At 36.7% G+C, this 6,354-nt stretch overlaps 1 pseudogene; it reads right to left on the bottom strand.

Moving 5' to 3' along the window:
- Positions 1-4,428: 4,428 nt before the first annotated feature.
- LOC105476128 (tRNA methyltransferase 10 homolog B-like) lies at positions 4,429-5,318 on the bottom strand (annotated as a pseudogene).
- Between the last annotated feature and the right edge of the window lie 1,036 nt (positions 5,319-6,354).

The following is a 6,354-nucleotide window of genomic DNA, read 5'->3' on the forward strand; positions in this document are numbered from 1 at the left end:
CATCCGGGAACCCAAACATAGCACTAATCCATTTGGCCAATACCCAAACTTGTTATGCTGGTTTTTCAGAAAAGGAGGATCAGACAATTTTTTGAATTCACGTTTATCTCTCCTGCTTATAAGCAAGAATCTCAGGGATGAGGACCAGGTCTGGTTAACTTTTGGTTCTTACAGTCCCTGAATAACACGATGGTAGTTATTGAGAAAATCCTTGCTAAATTAAACTGGTTGGACCCCATATGGCTTAGGATTAGAATCTTAGAATTTCAGTTTTTAACTGTGACAAGAATTCTCCCTGCAACCTGGAATGACTCAATATTTCCCTTACATATAAATTAGGGATGCTGATTGGAATTGTCTACAAAAGACTGTAATATTTTAATACCCAAAACTGAATATTATAAAATGTCCTTTATGACTATTACATAATAGAGAAAACCACAAAGAAAAGAGGTTTTCATTTGTTATGATTTCAAATTTTATCTTTTTTATAAAAATGTCTTCTGGAAAAAAATTTTAGGGTTTGGAAGTTTTCATTCAAGTTTCAATATGAGAAAATCCTAGAACAGTGGAGAATCATATGATATTGGACAAGATCCAATTTTCCAAAGAAGGAAGCAGAATTTCTTTTGCACATTTCTAGTCTTTTTCTACTGTTTTAGGTGGTAGTATCTTCTTTATTTTGTTACCTGTATGGCAAAAATAGAGAACAAAATGTGTGACCACAGGAATTCTAAGCTGAATTTATGATCGTGAGAGAGACATGTTTAGGCATCACAGAGGGATGTACTTTGGTCTCTTCGGGACAATGAAGTAATCCTAAGAGTGGTTATGTCTTGCCTTAATGAAATCATGGAAAGATTTCTATTTGAAACTACCACAGGTAGAACAATACATTCGTGAAATGATAGTTTTCTTCAGTGTATAAGGATACATATATTGAAGAGTAACTCTATGTGGAAGATGATATTGAAGCTTGAAGGGACTATTAAATAACCCCCTGGTTTTCCCTCTTGAATTCTAAATCAATTGAGATGGGCAAAGGAGTGAGCCAGATGAACATAAAAGTAGGACTCCCAGGGAACATGTGACAACAATGAGCTTCCCGATTATGAGCCCTGGAACTAAGCAAACATATTCACCCACTCGCTCTGGGGGAAGAAAAGCAAGCTTACAACCCTTACCACTAAGCTTTCCATATGGTCCACTAGAGCAGATTCTCTGCAGGCAGGAAAATCCCAAAGACCAAGGGGAGAAGAAGGAGCTACACTTGCCAGGTTCTCCTCCAAAACTCACCAATCTTGAAATTGTCTGCCTCTCCTTGGGAAGAGAGAGTAAAGAGCCTGAGAGGAGAAAATTCCTTTTGAAGGAAAAGAGGAGTGAGGAATAACAGCACTTCTGGCCCCTATCAGCGCCACCAAATGATGTGTACTTGGCACACTCCTGAGTATGGGATTATAGGGGTGAGCCACTGTGCCCAGCCTTTTTAAACTTTCTCATAGAAATATCTTTTCAAAAATTCTGGATGCTCAAAATGATGATATTATCTCAGTAATGATACTTTCCCTAGAATATATTGTTTGATGTGCTATATTGTTCTACAATGGTGCAGTTCTTAAGAACCTTTCTGTTAAATATGATGGTAACCTTGTTTACTATCCAATTTATCATAATTTATATTTCTGATACTTATACTAACCAGCTGTGGCATGAAAGACCTGCAGAAGATTTTCTTAGATGTTGATGCCTATGAAGAAGACTGAGAAAGAATGGCCAAAGGTGGGAAGCGAGACAAGAAGAAATTCTCCTGGAATCCAGCAGCGTGGGGGAGTAAAAGAAAATTTCCATGGAGGTGCATTTTCTAAGAACTATATTAAAAATTTTTTCCCATCAGTGATTTTGGCTTTGCAAGGTCACTTTCTAAGTGTTTATTTTTAATTGTACCACAGATCATTAGAAATTTGTCTTTTGGCCGGGCGCGGTGGCTCAAGCCTGTAATCCCAGCACTTTGGGAGGCCGAGACAGGCGGATCACAAGGTCAGGAGATCGAGACCATCCTGGCTAACACGGTGAAACCCCGTCTCTACTAAAAAATACAAAAAACTAGCCGGGCGAGGTGGCGGGTGCCTGTAGTCCCAGCTACTCGGGAAGCTGAGGCAGGAGAATGGCGTAAACCCGGGAGGCGGAGCTTGCAGTGAGCCGAGATTCGGCCACTGCACTCCAGCCTGGGCGACTGAGAGAGACTCCGTCTCAAAAAAAAAAAAAAGAAAAAAAAGAAAAAGAAAAGAAATTTGTCTTTTACCTTTCTTCTTTTTATTTATTTATTTTTTATTTTGTAGAGACAGGGTCTCGCTGTGTTGTCCAGGCTGATCATGAACTCCTGGGCTCAAGCTATTCTCCAAACTTGGCCTCCCAAATTCCTGGAAATCCAACAGAGAAGATTCAAGAAGATTCCAGAAGTGATCAAGATATTGATGTTAAACAGTTAAGTAAAATAAGAACTGAAATACATATTTGCCTCTGGCAAGTAAGAGGTTGCTGCATACCTCAATGAAAGTAGTTTTAGTTGAATGGTAGACTGAAAGCCATTTATAATGGGTTCAGGAGTAAATCATCTGTGGAAATGGAAACTGCTATTATGAAATATAGATTTCCACTTCTAAAGATTTACTTATGAATAGAATCAAAAAGAAAGTACAAGATTTTACAAGATATGTTAGGTCATAGGAAAATCAAAGGTCAAAGGAAAATCAATGTTCTTTCATAAAAAATTACCACCAATCTAATAAACATACTGAAAACCTATAGTAATTAGTACATTGCTGATGTATTTCTACATAATGGTATCATACAATAAATTACAACTAATTTCTGTGGTCCCTGTAATTAGACCGTACAGTATATGTACATATACAGTACAGTATATGATGGAACTAAATGTGATGAAAAACAATATATACAAGAGAGTTCTGAATGCACCAGAAACTTTATCAAAGGCTTCCTGGAGGGAGTAGGGCTTGGCCATTCATTAAAATTAGGTGGAATATTTAAAAAAAAAAAAAAAAAACTTGGTAAAAAGGACAAAGATTTTTCAGGATGGCAATAGAAGGAAAAAAGGTATTGATCAAGGCATAGCACTTAGAATGCAATTTTTGTTTTTGAAATATGAAATTAAATGAAAATTTTTCCCATTGCCTGTTCCTCCTTCAGAGGCCCCAAACAATTGCTCAGCCTCAACCTTCTTCTTCTTCTTGAAAAGACTCCCAACCCTGGAATTATTAGTCAAACTAGACATGGGTCAGGGTGGGGAAAATAAAACAGATTGAGGTGGTTTATGTGTTCTTTTTCTTTACCTAAGAACATATTTATAATATATCACAGGTAGTGATTACTATGTACAAGACACTAAATCAAGCACTTTTTCCATACTAACTAACTTTTATAATTTAATCCTCACTATAACCCTATAAGAAAAGTATTTCTATTTTGCATTTTACAAATGGGAAAACTAAGACATAGACAAGGTAAGTAAATTACCCAAGGTTACCCAGCTGGTAAGTAGCAGACCTAAGATTTAAACCTAAGCAGTCTGGTGCCTGGGGCTAGGCTCTCAAATGCTTTTCCTCTGCTGCCTTTATCCTTTTTTCTATATTTCTTGTTATTTTCCACTAAGTAAAAGTAATACAAGCTCAAGATCCCAAAAAATAAATAAATAAATAAATAAAATCAAAAGTATGCTGTCTTATAATGAAAACAATGGTCCCAAACCCCACCTCTACCTTCAACCACTGCTTTTTAATATTTTTATGTTTATATAAGTATGTTTTAATGTAAATTTTATAAGTAATACATCTTTATATTATAAATACACATATCCTGAAAGGTAAATACAAACACGACAAAATTCCCACCTACCCAATGGTACAGACATCTTAGAAAATTGACAAATAAATAGCAAAAGCCTCCCTGCTTCTCACCTATCCCAAAGGTAATTATCAATCCCAATTTGTGTAATTCATCTTAAGAAAAAGAATATTTGCACATAACCAAAATAGATGTATCCATTGATATACTTCTTTTAAAAAGCACACAGAGTAAATGTATCATCTTTATGCACTGTGCTGTGCTTTGCTTTTTTCTTCTATAATGATAATTAATTTTTATACAACAATATTTATTATTTGAACAATCTCTAAAGAGTAGGTGTTTCACAGATAATGATATATGTACAAAAAATGCATTAAAACACATCCAAAGCCATGTGGTTTGGGGCTAATTCCTTGTTACGTGTTTTTACTTAATATAAATATGGGTATGTCCTGTGAGCCAGGAAGTATGGGAGGGTACAAAAGAGTACAAAATGCGGTCCCTGTCATTAGTAGCTTATTGTGAAGGTCCAAGAAGACGTCAAGTAAAGGCAAGTGTGCGTCACTGCCACCCTCTGCCCTGCTCTTTGGTCAGGGCCTCCAGTGCTTTGTTCTGCAGCTGTGCTCTGAAGAATATAACTTTTCTGGAAGAAATTCCCTTCTTCAATGCTTTAGGCCAGTTAGGAGTCTCAAAATAAGTGGACAGAATATCAAATACCTGATTGATGGCCACCATCCCTAAATGATAGTTATTTCTATGTTGGTGTCTGATCATGTATCCCTGGAATGACAGACAAGTGGGCTGTCTTGAAAGAGTATTCCTGGGCCTTTCAAAATGTCACCTTCTTCTGAATGCTGTCATCTACAAGTCCATCAAAGATACAAACTTTGTTTATATCAACATCTTCAAGAGTGTATTCTGAGTTAGGAGTTGGAAACACAAGGGTTTCCAGAGGAAATAAACTAAAAGAAGTCTTCTTTTATGTCTAGTAAGTCGCTAGAAAATTCATCTTCACTCTTCACACAGGGCACTGTCTACCGAGAATCCAGTCAGGCAGATCCAAATTGGCCTATTAGATTTTGTTTGAACCATACAACCTTCATATCTGTCTAGCCAGTCTACTCAATTCCTTCTTTGATATGTGGTAGGTCATACTCAAATCGATACACAGCCTTTGTCCTGAGTGTTTGTCTTCCAAAAGAATCTCTTTGCTTAGAGATCTCAGAAAATATTTGCTGTGTTGGGGGCAGATTCCTGGATTTTCTGCACAATTGGCTTTTCTTCTTTCTTTTTCTTATTTTCTTTTACTCTTCTTTACTGCAACTATCTTTCTCCAGTGTCTCTGTTTTCCCTGGATATTTTTCTTATGATATCCAAAACACCAAATTGTTTGAGAATGAGCACCATCCTGCACCCTGGTGGTCAGGGTCTCTCCCTCCTGGCATTTGCATTCTGCATCAATCTGCAGAAACTGGAAACTTCCAGTATTTCAGGTATTCTGATATTTCAGGTGACTGTGCTCTAAGCACTCCCTTCTAATTCACAGTCCATGTGCCTAGTCCATGGATCCCATCATGCACTTTGCTTTTTTCAATTGAAAACGTGTCTTCAATCTTTTTCCATGTCAGGACACACACATCTACTTCCCTTTCTTTTAAAGGTTGCATGATATATAGTAAGATTACACTATAGTTTACTTAATCAATATTTGTATATATTGATGGATACTTTTAATGTTTCCAGTTGTTTTAATTTTCCAGTTGTTGCATTTTTCTTAGATTTGTTGTGAAATTGAAAGAGTTAATGTGAGTAAAAAATGTGTTTTTTCTCTCTAGCAGAAATCCAATTATAAAAATCTAACAAAAACAACTGTACATAAAAGTCAAGACCTAAATATGAAGAAGACTGAAATGTGGCATGATTTTAAGTAGTTAGTACAGTGTCAGCAAATATATCGACTTTTGCGCTAGGATTTTTTTTAGCAACACATGGCTGTAACATTGGATGTATAAAGAAGCCCTTGTAATCTCAGCATTCTAACTCACCAGTGAACAGTTCTGTGTGTAACAATGGGGAGAGGAAATGGGCGAACAGACTGATGCAATACATACACATATATCAAAAAAATAACTCCTCCTTTTAACTTTACTTCTCATTACAGCTCTTTCTCCCTGTCAACGGGGGGTCCAAATATTCTCTAGGCACCACCAGGAAGATGAGCTGACAATGGTCCCAACCACACATACACATATACACATACACACACACACACACACACCCCTCAAAGCTCCCTTCCATATATTCTGAGCTATAGCTGCCTCTACTCTACTCTGTCTCATCCTTCATCTTGCTCCCATCCTCTTTCCAATTTCCAGATATTTTTTAAAATCTAATTTTGTCTTCCAGCCTCCTATCTTTCCTAGGCATTCATTCCATCTTGTGTTTCTTTACTGTAATTTTCATAGAAAATTAGCCTAAACTAGCCGG

This window comes from Macaca nemestrina, chromosome 8, assembly GCF_043159975.1.
Source record: "Macaca nemestrina isolate mMacNem1 chromosome 8, mMacNem.hap1, whole genome shotgun sequence".
In the NCBI taxonomy this organism is placed as follows: domain Eukaryota; kingdom Metazoa; phylum Chordata; class Mammalia; order Primates; family Cercopithecidae; genus Macaca; species Macaca nemestrina.